Source organism: Acipenser ruthenus, chromosome 53 (assembly GCF_902713425.1).
Source record: "Acipenser ruthenus chromosome 53, fAciRut3.2 maternal haplotype, whole genome shotgun sequence".
In the NCBI taxonomy this organism is placed as follows: Eukaryota; Metazoa; Chordata; class Actinopteri; order Acipenseriformes; family Acipenseridae; genus Acipenser; species Acipenser ruthenus.
Window position 1 is genome coordinate 2,557,160 of NC_081241.1, and position 16,058 is coordinate 2,573,217.

Below are 16,058 nucleotides of genomic sequence, written 5' to 3' on the forward strand. Positions count from 1 at the left end.
TGAATCTAGTCTAACTCATTTTTTATATACAAGAGGAAGATTGAGGTAAAAAAAAACAAAAAAACATAGTATTTACAAGAGATTTACATAACATCAATGTACAGCTATGGCCAAAGGTTTTGCATCACTCTATAGAATTAACTAATTTTGCTTCACAAAGTCGAATTAAACCTGCTGAATAATGTTATGTTAACATATTGAATTGCATACCGTTTTGTAGTTTTCCATATACTTAACAAAAAACTGACAAATTTAACGTGACGTTTTGAAATCTAACATGAAATACTGTACTACTATCTTCCGGTAGTCTTTTGCGATATCATTTTGTCGTTTCTTTGATTACATAAAATAGAATTAATAAAATATTAAAATTTTGTTCATATAGGATTTTTTTGTTTTGTTTTGTTTAAATTATGTCTCAATCCTAAAATTCTAGATAATGCAAAACTTGTGGCCATAACTGCAGTGAAACGGTGGTTGAATTATCCAGCTTAAGAGATGTCTGATCTTTCCTTATCTCCAAACCCTTTTCCTTTCATGTGGTTCTTGCATTTACTCAAGTGCTGTTTGTTTATGTTTTTATAAGTCATTAAGCTGTTTTTATACCTTTGATATACCTAACCAAGGCAATGTGGTGGATATTTATAACTTAATATTGCTTACCTAGGGTAAATTAAGTAAAACACATTTGTTAGTACAGTCGCCACTGCCTCGAACGGGCAGTTTTGGTTGTATTTTTGTCAGCACTCTCCTCAACTACAGAAAACCCAGCTTTTTTAAACAATGTTGCATTGTTTGCTGAGTGACAGAGTTCCAAGCGCAGAGCATCTCACAGAGAAATTTTATTTACACTGAATTTTCGTGCTGATGCTCATCACTTTTCTTTTTTTACACTGTGTACAGGGATTAAATAGCCAAGGTACAGTACAGGGCTAATCACTCAGTACCGAGGTGCAAGCAGCTGATTGATCAGTCTGTCAAGCTTTTACTACAGTAAAGTGCTGCCTTTTTTATTGAAATCTATGTTAATGCCAAGGTAACGAGGTGAAAACAGGTGATTGGTGGATTAGTAAGAGCGATTACTACAGTATAAGCAGTGTGTTTGTTATTTAAATTTATGTGAATGGCACATAACAAGATCCAAACAGATGAGTTTTCCTGAAATATATGCGTGCTTAACACGGTATAAACGATGCCTTTGTTATTGAAATCAAAGGGAAATGGCAAACGCTATTTGCATGACATGAACGGCTGCCCACAATAACCCTGGACAGCGTAAGTGGTGGATACTGTATATGCATTAATTGTAGTAGCTCAAAAGAAAACATTATCTAACATACAGTTCCTATAGAAAGTCTACACCCCGATTAACTTTTTTCACATTTTGTTGTGTCAGTGCCTCAGAGTTTCATGCATTTAAATGAGGGTTTTTTCCACTTATCTACACACCATACTCCACACTGTTAAGGGGAAAAAAGTTTTTATTGAGAAAAAAATGATATATTAAAAATACAAAACTGAAAGATCATAACTGGATAAGTCTCCACCCTCCTGAGTTAATACTTGGTGGAAGCACCTTTGGCAGCAATTACAGCTGTGAGTCTGTTGGGATAGGTCTCTACCAACTTTGCACACCTAGATTTGAGAATATTTGACCATTCTTCTTTACAAAACTGTTCAAGCTCTGTCAAGTTCCTTGGGGAGCGTTGATGACAGCAATCTTCAAGTCATGCCACAAATTTTCGATTGGATTTAGGTCGGGCTCTGACTGGGCCACTCAAGGACATTTACCTTTTTGTTCCTTAGCCACACCAGTGTAGATTTGGCTGTGTGCTTTGGGTCGTTGTCATGCTGAAAGGTGAACTTCCATCCCAGTTTCAGCTTTCTTGCAGAGGGCAGCAGGCTTTCCTCAAGGACTTCTCTGTACTTTGCTCCATTCATTTTCCCTTCTATACTGACAAGTGCCCCAGTCTCTTGCCGATGAAAAACATCCCCATAACATGATGCTGCCACCACCATGCTTCACAGTAGGGATGGTGTTCTTTGGGTGATACGCTGTGTTGGGTTTGTGCCAAACATAACACTCCTCTGATCTCTCTATCTCCGCTCCTCTGGAATCTACCACACTTTCTCCCTCCTCCTCAGCTAAGAATCTCGGAATCACCCTGGACCCCTGCCTCTCTTATTCCCAGCACATCTCTGGCACACACTTGCCGATTCTTCCTGAGCAACATACGAAGAATCCGACCCTTCCTCACCAACTACACCACACAACTCCTGGTCCAGGCCCTGGTACTCTCCCGCCTAGACTACTGCAACTCCCTCCTGGCTGGCCTCCCTGCGTCCGCCACTCGTCCGCTCCAGCTCACCCAGAACTCCACTGCTCGCCTGGTGTTCTCTCTGCCTCGCTTCTCCCACGCAACTCCACTGCTCCGCTAACTCCACTGCCTCCCGATCACCGCTCGCATCCAGTTCAAGACTCTTGTACTAGCCTACAGATGCCGTGACCAGACTGCACCCAGCTACCTCCAGACCCTCTCCCTACACCCCCACTCGACCTCTCCGCTACTCCTGCACTAGAAGACTGGCTCTACCTCCTCTCCCCTGCCTCCAGAGACCGCTCCTTCTCCACCCTCGCCCCGCAGTGGTGGAATGACCTTCCTACAGATGTCAGGACTGCCCAGTCCCTGACCACCTTCCAACGCCTCCTCAAGACTCACCTCTTCAGACAGCACCTGTAGAACTCCTCTTTTTTCCCACTATACACTTATCACTGTTCCTTAAATGTGCTTTACTTGCTCTTAGCTGCCCCCTATTTTACTGAATTTAATCCTGTACTTTAGCGTACTGTAATCTGTCACAAGTGTTATTTAATCTGTAGTATTTTGTATTTAATTATATCCTGATGTAACTATCACTGACACTGTTATCGGCTCCGTTATTGAATCATATTTTGTCACGTACTTGCTAGAACCAAAGTCATTGTATTTTTATCTTTTTCTTAATTGTATTATTACTTGTACTGTCATTATTGAAATGTATTTTTGTTTACGACTGTAAATCGCCCTGGATAAGGGCATCTGCTAAGAAATACATAATAATAATAATAATAATAATAATTTAGGCCAAGAAGTTCCATTTTAGTTTCGTCAGACCACAAAACTTTTTGCCACTTCACTACAGAATCTCCTGAGTGTTTTTTTCACACTTCAAACGGGATTCAAGGTGGGCTTTCTTGAGTAATGGCTTCCTTCTTGCCACCCTACCATACTGGCCAGATTTGTGGAGTGCTTGGGATATTGTTGTCAGAGGGAATCTACAAGAACTGCTGAATTTATCCTGAAATCATATGAATCACTACAATTTAACACAGGTGGAGGCCACTTAACTTGGTGTGTGATTTTGAAGGTGATTGGTTACACCTGAGCTAATTTAGGATTGCTATTAGAAGGAAGGTGGACACTTATCCAACCAAGCTATTTCAGTTTTTATTTTTTAATTAATTTTCTACAAATTTCTAGAATATTTTTTCACTTGGAAATTGTGGGGTAGGATGTGTAGATAAATGAAAAAAAAATACTTTAATGCATTTTAATTCCAAGCTATAAGGCAACAAAAGGTGAACATTTTGAAAGGGGGTGTAGACTTTCTATAGGTACTATTTCTGTTAATGGATGTTTCGTCACTCTTGCTGTGCAGCTGCAGCCATCTGGTGAAGGTTGGCTGTTTGCGGTTGTCTCCTGTGGATGGCACTGGCGATTTGGTCCCACAGATGTTCTATTGGACTCAGATCAGGAGAAAAAGCTGGCCACGGCAAGACCTTGACATTGTTTTCTTGAAGTCGTGCAATTGTAATCCTAGCACTGTGTGGTCTTGCATTGTCCTGCTGGAAAATCGACACTTCCAGATTGGCTTGCAGGAATGGAAAAACTGTTGCCTCAAGGACTTCGTCAATGTATCCCTGAGCAGTAAGTTTGCACTAAATCTGTACCAAAGACTTTCTTGTGTTAAAGGAGATTCCTCCCAACATCATCACACTTCCACTGCCCCACCGGTTGGCTTGAACAATGCAACAGCATAATGCTCACCACGACGTCTCCACACACGTTGTCTTCTGTCAGGTCTGTCAATGGCAAAACAGCATTCAGCGGTGAATAAATCACTCCACCACTCTCTGGCCCACAGAAGACGGTGATTTCATCTCTCATCTGTCAACATGTTACCCCTGAACAGCCTCCGAGCATGCAAATCAATTTCATACAGACAACGAGCTACAGTCATTCTGCTGATGCGCGGGTTATTTCTTCCTGGAATTTCTGGTGCTGTTGCCACTGCAGTCTGAAAATGATTACGCAGATGGATCAGTCGGATGTGACGGTCTAGGGCCGTTGTGGTGACCCTCTGTTCTCCAGGACATGGCCTGTCCCTCACAGAGCTAGTCTGCTGATTGTTGAAGCAGAACATCTCATTCTCCAGGCAACTTCTCTCAGAAAGGCCACCTTCATGCTGATAGCAACCAGGCAAGCTTCATTACTCAAGCGGGACATGGTCCTATCTTTTGCTGTTCTTGCGTTAAATAAAATCATGTCTTTTCAAATGGCTATTTATACAGATTCTTTATCAACTCATTTTTGCAATTTTAACTCAACTGATATACCAAACACTGAGCACCTGGCATTTTTATGAAATCACATGACTTGAGCTCAGTATTTTGTTATCCCAAGGAACAATACTACTCAAACAAAAACAAACCTATCTGCTCACTATTTCAAATGTAAATAACATTATGTATGTGCCCAATGAGCTATTGATGTAAAACTGTCCTATAACAAAAAAAGGCTAAATAAATAAACACACACTTGATTTTGATAAAACAGAGTCTTTAGTTAGTTCAACAGTTGATTAAAAACTACAAGGCATGATCAAAAACAAACAATTAAAGTTGACATTTTCTTTCAATTATCTGGTTAATTAAAGAAAAAATAAAACCTTTCTAGGACTATATATTTCGCAGACAAACTTGAACTGGTACATTTTGCATTGAAAATATAGGAGGGTGTCTCCTTTACATGTACAATGATTTCTAAAATTCTATGTGGACAAACAATGCACAGCCATCTCGGTACAAAAATCCAGATTTGTTTCCATTGAATTCAATGTTAACATACCTTCAATATAAAGGCTAACCCGATATTACGGCTTACAGCCAGACCTGGGGGTCAATTATAATTACAATTACATTTACAATTACAGCAGAATTGTTTGCTGAAGTTGCATTCCAATTCCAATGATATTTTGTTCAATTACAATTACAGTTACAATTATGCTGCAGTGATTGCAATTATAGTTACAATTGCACTAAAAAGTAACACTCTGTCTATTCTACCCAGCAGTAATCGCAGGTACAAACACAGAAACATACCATAGAACATTTTTTCAAACCCATGGGAAAGGTGGTTCATAATACAAGAATGTTCGCTCAGTGTAAAACACAACATGGAACTGTGAATGATTAAGCTTGGAAAGGCGTGTAATTGATCAATTATATGATAATTACAATTACAAATATAATTACACAGGTGTGCCAAGGTTCAACTACAATTGTAATTGATCCCAGGTCTGATTACAGCCACCATTTGCAGTCCCTAATAAAAACTACAACCTGGATTAAATGACCTCACTAATACGACCAATATACAACTCTGCTTGTAAGTCTGATTAAAGTCACTCAAAGGTTTTGGAAAAGTGCCTTTTATTTACAGCCAGTAAGATTAAGCAATAGAGAAAAAAAATATTTAAAAAACAGCAATATTAGAACAACAGGACTGTTTGCAAACATCATAAAAAAGAGACGAGATAAGAAAACAATATTTACATATCAGACATTCTTTGAAGTTAAAGTTTACTTTTTAATACAAGCTTTTTCCTAATATTTAATTCTTATGTATTTAAAATCTGATCCTGTAAGATTCTTTGTTGTTTCTACTTAAGTAATTATTTGACATGCCTAACTGTTCCAGTCAAAGTAAGGTAAGTAAAGTGAAGCTTATTAGCCTATATGATTATCCTACTACAGTAGAACATGTCATATCTGATCCCCTCTATTAACTGATGGATTTCTGGCGTAGAAAGAGACTTAAACAGAGACAGACTCACTGTAGACATAGTGCTAGACTTAGACAGAGAGATAGCGATAAACTTAGACACAGGAATAGACTTAGACACAGAGAGTTTTGCACATGCTGCTGCTACCAACTGAACGGTACTGATGGAAACTGATCAATGCACATTTTATTGTGGATCTTAAACAGTAAATTCAGTTCTTAGCAGGACAGAATGGATTCAGTTGCAGATAAAAAAAAAAGAGTTGGGAGTTCATTTTCACTATGTACATTCTATCACTTCAGGTAACTGCCCAGTTTAACCATGTTCAGTACCGTTAAAAAAGCTGAAACAAGATTGTTTGTGTGCAGACTTTCTTTTTCTTCTTCTTCTTGTTTTATTTTAACGCCATTTCTGTTTTGGGTTTACACTTACAGTGGAAAAAAAAAACTATTGGGCTACTTTGACATGGACTGTGAAATCAAGAACTGTGTTTGGAATGCTGTTTTGCAAATTGCCAAATACTGTATTACAGTGTCTTGTTTTTGCAATAATTTTCACTAATCTTCTTTGATAGTATACGTGCAGTACCATACTTTGGTGTTTTAGACACAATGATGTACCTGATATTATTCATTTATAATGCCCCAATGTTAACAAAGCAACCACAATGTAGTATAACCATATTTTGAGATACCATATTTTCAGTTAAACCAGTATAAAAAGGATCCTACTGCATTAACCTTGTAGAGAAAATGTATAACAACACCTTAATTTAGATCAAAGGTGCAACTATTTTGAGTAAGGAAGCAGCAAATGCTAAACAGAAACTTGTAACACGCAATACAAATCTTTATTGCAGGAACAGAAAACACCCTAAGAACACACAGGGGGCAAGTGCTGTAACAACCTCTTTGTATAACCTGCAGCAAACATGACCCCAGGGGGATGGGAGTGAGAAGGATGGAGGTGAAATCTTGTGATAGTTTCTTATAAATATGGGACATGGCAAGCAGCACTTAGGTCATCTAACATCCAGTGCTGCTGGGCAGAACCTGCGGACTCCACGTCAACATGGCTCCCAATGATGAGCTGAATATACTGATCTAACCCTTGTTTAAAAGCTAGGTTAACTACTTCAAATGAGTATCCAAGTCTGCAAAGTGTTGTTAATCTGTATTACTTGGGACCAATGAACCCTGTCTAAACCCTGTTGTATATTCTGCCTTTTTTCAATTTTTTTTTTTTTTTTTTTTTACTGGAATACTTACAATACAATATTTTGGCTTATGCCAGAGTGGATTATAAAATGCTGTCTGTTGAACTGACGAAACTGCACAGAGCTATCTATCTTCTCTCTCTTGCATGATTTTGCTGGTGTTTTTTGAAGTATCTTAACGTACTGAAACCCTTCCCACATTCAGTACACTGATGTGGTTTCACTCCTGTGTGCTTTTGTTGATGGTTTTTCAGGTTGCTGAGCTGTGCAAATCTCTTCCCACATTCGCTACAGGAGTACGGTTTCTCTCCTGTGTGAATACGCTGGTGTATTTTCAGGTTGATAAGCTGTGTGAAGTTCTTACCACATTCGGTGCACTGGTGTGGTTTGTCTCCTGTGTGCGTCAGCAGGTGGTTCTTGAGGTTTGTGATCTGAGTGAAGCTCTTTCCACATTCAGGACAGTGATACGGTTTCTCCTGTGTGTGGATTCGCTGATGCGTTTTCAGGTTGCCTGACTGATTGAAACTCTTCCCACATTCGCTACAGTGATAGGGTTTCTCTCCTGTGTGGATTCTGAGGTGTATTTTAAGCTCATTTATAAGAGAGAAAGTCTTGCCACATTCAGGGCACAGACAAGTTTTCTGTCCTTCGTGGTTTCTTTTGCGCTTCACGTGGCTGGAGAGTTGAAAGAAACCATGCTGGGTACAGGAATACGCTTCTTGTCTTGGGTGAGTTTGCTGGTTTACCCGAAAGCTGGGTAACTGACTGAAACTCTGGTGTATTTGAAAGCTTCCAAATGTGCAGTGAGACTCAGTGCCTCTAGGTAGATCCCATTTGAGTGACGTGTCAAGCTCTGGTACTTCTGGTTTAATGCTGTGTCCAACTGGACCAGGGCTGTTTTGTTCAGGGTCATATTGCATTTGTAGGACTTCTTGTTTTATGGGGACAAGATCCATCTTCGATCTAAACTTTACACCAAGGTCAGCCTCTATAGTAAAAAAATAAACAAAAAAAACATTAAAAAGAGTATTTAGCTTAATTTCTTTTACCTTTTATTATTGTGTGTATATATATATATATATATATATATATATATATATATATATATATATATATATATATATATATATATATATAAATAAATCACACAGTAAATTGATTGATTTCCTGATATTGTACATTTTCTTCATGGTCCTGGACAGACTTAGCAGTAGCTTATTGTAAATTACTTTGTAATTCTTATAATACAAATTCACTTCACACAAATGTCCTCTGTCTGCTAATTATTTTGGAGCCTTCCTCCTCAACCCAGGAAAGAAAATACCAAATAAAACTAATCACCCTAGTTCAAACAGTGTAAAGGATATTGGGAAATGTAATAACTAGCATCCAGATTAGCACCTCTGTTCTGTATTTTAGTGCTGTTTTGGGACTACTGATCCTATGATGCATTTTGAGTCATCAATGCCATTTCCATTGAAGCATTGCAAAAACGTGCATTATCCTTGCAAACAGTGGAAGTGTTGAAAGTGGTGAATACAATAAAGATGTTGCTGCAGATTTTAACATTCCCCGCAGACATTTTATCAACCATTCTGAAAAACCACAAAAGGTTTAAATGATTGAAAAAATCATTTATTTCAGGACGTTTCGGACAAAAGCCCTTTGTCAGTGGTGTAGAAGTAAACACAGTGCCGTTATTTACCAACTCTTTTATTTACTTGTTATATATTAAACTTGTTATTTTTCTTTCAACAACGATCATGACATGCTGCATTATTCATGTCTGAACAATGCAATGAAAGATTATTTGAACTGTGGCTGCCAGTCTTTAAAGAATAATATAAAAATATAGCATTACACGCCCCCCACGTGTTGCTTCAACTGTTTAAATAATGTCCCTGCAATTTTTCTTTTCGTTGTTAATATCTGGATAACATTTTACCCTTGTAACTTTAATGTCCGTTTCAAAGCTCTTTTCAAAATGTCCGCTCTAGTGCACTGGGGGTTGAGATCTGTCTCTAAATTACTGCATTAAGAGCTCCAGTGTTCTGGCTTTTCTGTTCCGTACCACATTATTGCAGTTACCTGTTTGACAATGTGGGCAATAATCCTGATACTATCAGTGCACTAGAGCGGACAATTTGAAAAGAGCTTTGAAACAGACTTAAGTGTAAGAATGTGTCAGGATGTCAACAATTAAAAGAAAAATGACAGGTACGTTATTTAAACAGTTGTAGCAACACGTGGGGATGTGTAACGCTATCATTTTCAGAACACTTCTTACTCTAAATGCTCCTCCATATGCTGTTGCTGAAACACAAATTGGAACACCTCAGAAAATAAGAAAATGTTTTTCTCCCTCAGAGTACAGTAGTGTGCAAATGTATTAGAACACCCCAAGATCTGTCATTTATTGAGCTTTGCACGCAAAATGTATTCATTTACTACAGAAATCAGTTAATCATTTTTGCAAACATGAAGCAAATTCAAACCTAAAAACAGAGCTATATCTGAAAGTGTCTTCAATGCTAATATTTAGTATGCCCCTCCTTTGGCATCAATAGCAGCTTGGTATCTTTTTGGCATGGTGTCTGTACTTTCTCAAAATCTCCGGTGCCATTTGCTTCCATATTTCTTGAAGTTGTATCCAGACTTTCTTTTGTACAGTTGTTAATTTTGTCAAGCATCGAGTCCAGTAAAATACAGAAGCAATGGGGTGTTCTAATACATGTGTACACTGTTGTAGATGTTTCTATTTCAGTATCCTGAAACAAAACCATTCAGAACACACAAAATGTTGTGACTAAACTGCTGTTTTATTGCTTTGTAATATATTGAACAGAACTTTTCAGCTTTTGTTTCTTTAAATAGCAACAAAAACGTAATACTATGTACAAACTTTTAGATAACTATATACAGTGTCTATACATTAGTACTTGTGTTAATGTCTACCACATGTGAAAAAAGTGGTGTTTTTTTAGTTTAATGCACAAAATGGTATGTGAACAAATTGGTGTTTTACCGAGTTTTAATAAATGAGAGAACTTTATTTTCTTTAAAACAGCACCAACAAATATACCTGTATGCAAACATACATTTGGTTATCTATGTAGTCTTCACCGAGCGAAACCTCTCTGGTTGTAATGTCTGCCACGTGTGAAAATAATTCATACAATAATTGAACATCAATAATTTTTTTTCTGTTACTGACAGCAGCTGCAAGTTGTCGTAAAACACTGCAGAACATTCCATTGAAAGGTCCGGTGGCTTATCTCGCTCCTCCGTTCCTCTCTTTCCCTCCTCCTCTGTTCCTCCCATCATTCCTCTCTTTCTCTCTCCATTTCAATCATGCTTTCTTGTCAATGAATACACTTGCAGACGCTTTCCTTTAAATATGCCATATCTTTACCTGGCCTTCTCTTCCTTGGTATTCCTATATGTACACAATGAAAACACAGTTATACAAAGCAAAACATAAGCATGCAACTGTTTTAATTGTACAGTCCCCCGGTCTTTACATCGCCAATTATGAGACATGTTCCGAACTGGCAGTATAACCAGGGTGACAATATAATGAGGGAAATTAAAAATTAAAAAATAAATAAAAATTAAAAAATAAATAAAATGCAAGTTAGCTATCAAAATGTAATGCAATGATAAGCCTTCTGCTTTTTTGTTTCCTTTCTTGGTTGTATTTGTACATACATGTGCTTGGTGTTTAATGATGAGAATGATGTCCGGTGAGGGAGAAACAGAGAAACACGACACTTGTGGACAGCACCGGAAAGCCTTCTCATTCTCCGAAGAAGCTAAACAGAGGAAAAGAGGAAAGAAAGTGTAATGCTGTTCCTCTCCAAAAGCATGTGATCATAAACGTACAACCTTCTTTGAATTTAACATTGTAAGCCAGGTTAATACTCGTAGAGGCCATTAAAGCCCCAAAATCTCCATTAACCGTTGTCTAATTTTTATTTCAAACTAACAGTTTACTTTAATGTTATTACTAATAGCAATAACAGCACTAGTTCATATTAGATTTTCTTCCAATACTTCCACACCCTTGCTAGGTACTCATTTGCGATATATAAAATAAGGGGACCACTTGTACCCCAACTCCCCAGCTTCACAATGAATACATTCTGTTAGTGTTTTGATACGAGAGAATAGCGTGATAACATCTCCAAACGATGAGTGGTGTGTTGCTATTTACAAATTATTGATTTTTTTGTGTGTTGCTATTTACAAATTATTGATTTTTTTTTTACATTGTTTCCAATTTAAGATTAACTTACCTTCCAAACTATCCTGGCCACACATCATCTCCACCTCCTCCACTGTTTATTACTCCTGCACCGCTGGATAGTGGCCGATGACCCCTTTTGGCATCAATCCTGTCCATAAGCGCCTAACCCATGGGTCAGGGGACGTGCCCCCCCAACTTTGAATATGGTGGGGGGGGTCAAACTATATTTTTCCCCTCCACTTTTTTCATTCATTATATATGTATTATAACTTGTTGTGTTTGGCACCTGTTTGTCTTTACAAGGTTTAAAATAAAATCTAAAAATGGAAAAGTATTCCGAGGATGGGCCACATTTATAAACAATCACAATAAACTCTCCCTACACGAACATAGTGGTTTAACCCAAGGTCTGCACCGTGGCTAATGTTAGCCGACAGCAGGAAAAAACGTTAAGTGAATGTGAACTCGACACGCGGTCAGGAGAGACGATTGCACGAAATATTAATACCTAAATATAGGCATATGTTTTGTATGTATTACTTGCAAAAATATCTGAAGGGAGAGTATAAGACTATTAAAAGAAAATAGATAAGAAAGAGAGAGTATCAGAACGTTAATTAAATGTTGGGTTTTAGAATAAAAAATTGGTTAATGTTGCTGTGGGGCCATGAACAAGTTCAATTCCCACCAAAAATTGGCATTTCAAAATCACATAAGCCTGATTTTTTTTTGTGAAAGTTGGCTATAATTATTTTTTTTCATTAAAAACTTGTAACTTAGTTGTTCTTTGCTGATATTAATGTTCAACTTTCATATCAAAACGTCTGTGCTTACTAATAATTTAAAAACTCACATTCGTTTAATAATAAATATTTAGGTAGAGTGCTCCCTCGCTGTAACACAGGTCTCAGCGGACACATAATGAGTGTTATAACCGAACAGCGTTATAAACGGGGGGGGGACCGTGGGACACATTGACACATCAAGTTTTATCACAAGAAGTTTAAACTCACAACTGTTAATGTATGAGGACTGTATGGCTGATCTGCACTGCCTGTAACATTGTCATGAATCAGCCGTTTCAAACAATTAGCATTGCTGTGTGAGGGCTGGCATTTAGAGCCTCATTCACGAAAGGGCGCTAAACTTTATGGTGCATGATAATTGAAATGAGTGTGCACGTTCACGATTGTCTTATTTACTATTACAATTTTATTCATTATCGCACGAAATAGTGGTCATATTATGGTGCACTCATTTTATTGTGCCACACTATGGTAACTGGAATGAATCTGTGATTTGTATGGTAATGCATGATAATGTGTTTAAATGAGGCACCCCACTCTGAATAATTAACACCGCATTTACAAAAGGACGATAATTGTAGTGTGCACCTTAAAGTGAGCGATGAATAGTGCGTATGGAAAGCAGGGGTGCGTTCAACAGGCAGAGCGCTCCAGAGCGTTACGTGGCGCTTTCTATTGAACAACCTGCACGCCGAGAGCACTTCGTAACGTTAGCTAACACTCTGAGGAGCTTACTCTGTGTGTGTTTCAAAATAGTGGCGGGACAATACCAGTGTGGTGACTGTGGTGTAATTTCCCCACATACTGGATTTTTTGACCAACACATCTGTACGCATTTTTTTTTGTAAAAAAAATCTGATAGTTTATTTAAATTAACAGCATAATTACTTAATTATTTGACTTTTTTTTTCTTTTAAACAAAGTGAATCTGCAGCATCGCATGAAACATTAAAAATGCTCAGCTTGTTATAGTTTGTTCGGTCGGCCTTACATTAAGGAATATTTTCTGTGCGCTGTGTTAAAGGTGAACTGTATGTAACGCTGTTAAAAAAAAAAAGTTTTACAGTTTTGCTATTTCTGCGAGATTATTAGGCTTCACAGTGTATCTCGGCTGAAAAAGCACAGCAGTATTATACCGAAAACTTTAAACCATTTTTTTTTTCGTGGCAGAAAGGGGATGTTAGAATATAAGAACTTTATTTAAACCTCTTTTACTGGGCTGAAAACTAGTGATGTGCAGTTTGATTCTTTTTACTGGCTCGATTAGTTTGGTTCATTCAGTTTACTTGTTCGTTTGATTCAGAGATTCACTAACGCGAAATAAATACATCTTGCAAATTACTCTGGTTATGAAAATGTGTTTAATTCTGTACTATAAATTGTAAAGCGCTCTGACATGATTGCTTTTAACGGCACTATACAAAATAAAGTTTATTATTATTATTATTATTTAAAAAGGAAAAAGTCTATGTCAGGGGTGTCAAACTCATCTGGCAGCATGGGCATTTATATTAAGACTGTTCACTTGGTGGGCCACACCATAAATAAATAAATAAATAAATAAATAAATAAATAAAATTACACATCATAATATACCTGAAAATGCATATAGAAATTGTATATACTCAAATATATTATTTACACAAAACACATTACCCCCACTGCACAATTCCTAGTCATTATAAGTATGCAGGTTTCAATCAATTAAATCAACATATTACTTAATGTATTTTATACTACATAAATAGTCAGATATAACTAGAAGTAGCTTTCTTAGAATGCTGACCAAAAAAAAACAACTCAGTATCACAAATGTAATATAATGGAGGAAATAGAAGAGTATTTTACTTTCAATGGAAATCTCAAACAGTAAAAAAAAACTGTCAGTATATAATGCCAAGTCTCAATATTTAACATATTCCAAAACGTTTTTAACAGCACGGAAAAAAAAAAAAAGATACTGGCAAGCTGTGAAAATGCGATTTAGTAAACCGTACCACTATGAAATGTACCTTTTTATGCCTTCTGTCCAGGCAGTTCTTTTCTCGCACACTTGATAATGCTCATTATTGTTCTAATTCTACAACTTTTTCACATAATGCCTGTTGATGCAGAATGCAGTGTAAGACAATTGGTACTTCTGCATTTCTTTCTTTATTTTTTTCCAGTCCTCTGCTAGCCAGTCCACTCTTTGGCCCAGTCATACATGGCGCACCCTGTGCTGTAATCCCAGTTAGTTTCTTCCAAAGTAATTCTGCACTTTCCATGGCTTCTTGAAGTTAAAAAGTTTCCTTTCCTGTGGTTGTGTTGTTCATGCTGAAACTTCAAAGCTCTTCAACAACATTAAAGTTATTACCTGCCATTTCGGCAATACGCTCAGCAACCGTGTTACGAGGCAGACTGACGTTAGAAACAATTTTCACTTTTTTCAGGGCATAGGACATCAACTGTTTTAAGCATGCACCTTTTAACAAATTCACCATGTGAAAAATGTTGCAGCCCATGCAATCTCTTTGCTAACAATAAAACTGGCATCCACAGCACTTTCATTTTTTCTTCTAATTTTCAGAAAAACCTTTGCGCTGCGTATCATAGTGACGTTGGATGTTTTAATCCGTCTTTCATAACTGCAACCATTGCACTGCAAATCAGACATATTGCCTTGCCGTCAATTATTCAGTGAAATAATAATCTGGCTAACAATTTTCGAATCTTCTGCGTTCCGCCTCCACCTTTCGCTTCTGTGACATCTCCAATTACTCTGTTTGGCTACTGATTTTATATTTTACACAAAGTAAAATAAATAGTTTAAACAAGCCTTCGCTTCGCTATCCTAGTCAAAACTATGTGTGCTGTGCTGTTACACGTGTGTGAGGAAACAGATCATGTGCGCCATTTGATTGGCTATTCTACTTCCTCTGTGAGCTGTGATTGGCTTAATGGTCATACAATGCAGACTGCACATATTGAATACGCGTGTTATATTAAAGAGGCGGGTTATTTAAAAGAAGAATTCCAAAACGATACAGTACATCAATTTTAAAAACTAATTGGCGGGCCGCCAAAAATTGCCCCAGCGAGCCGTATGTTTGACACCCCTGCTTTAGAGTATTAACTTATTTTAAAGTATGTCATTTAGCTGTGTCTTGATTGCTCATTTTCGGTCAATGTAAGCCACCTCCACCTTTCACAATAAGCTACCAAAAAATACGCCTGGACTGCTGGGGCTTTTATATGAAGGTGGTCACGTGTAGTCTGGGACATTATGGTGCGCATTATTGCTCGCACTAAATTCAGTGCAAGCCAAATACTGTGCGTATAAATGAATGTGTTCTCCGTTAGTAAATAGGGCAGTAAATTTAGATTTATCCCACACGTTAGGCTCACTACTTTACATGCACTTTTGTAAACAAGCCCCTCAGTGTTTCATCCAATTAGCCCTAAGCATTGCCATGTGAAGGCGGGTGCTTATTGTTTCAACGTATCAGCACCAATCATTGACCTGCTAGAGTGAGCGTTTACTTTCCAAAAGTCTCATAGCAGCTGGTTTTGCTGTGATAACTGAGCTCAGCAGTCTGATGACAAAACGTGAGAAACATTCTTTAGAATCCAACACTACATTTAAAACAAATCCGAGCACGGACTATTTTACTGTTAACATACATATGTCAATATATCTATCTAT

General features: G+C 37.5%; 1 long non-coding RNA gene across 2 annotated transcripts in view; it reads right to left on the minus strand.

Annotated features, from left to right (window-relative positions):
• Positions 1-8,484: 8,484 nt before the first annotated feature.
• LOC131723160 (uncharacterized) overlaps positions 8,485-16,058 on the minus strand; it is a 10,800-nt gene continuing 3,226 nt past the window's right edge. The window contains exons 2-3 of one of the 2 annotated variants that reach the window (XR_009320153.1): positions 11,030-16,058; positions 8,485-10,757 (exon numbers count right to left, since the gene is read on the minus strand). The exon at positions 11,030-16,058 is cut by the window's right edge and continues 952 nt beyond it. This is a non-coding gene — a long non-coding RNA (uncharacterized LOC131723160). The remainder of the gene's footprint in view (positions 10,758-11,029) is intronic. The other variant, XR_009320152.1, reaches the window with a different exon arrangement.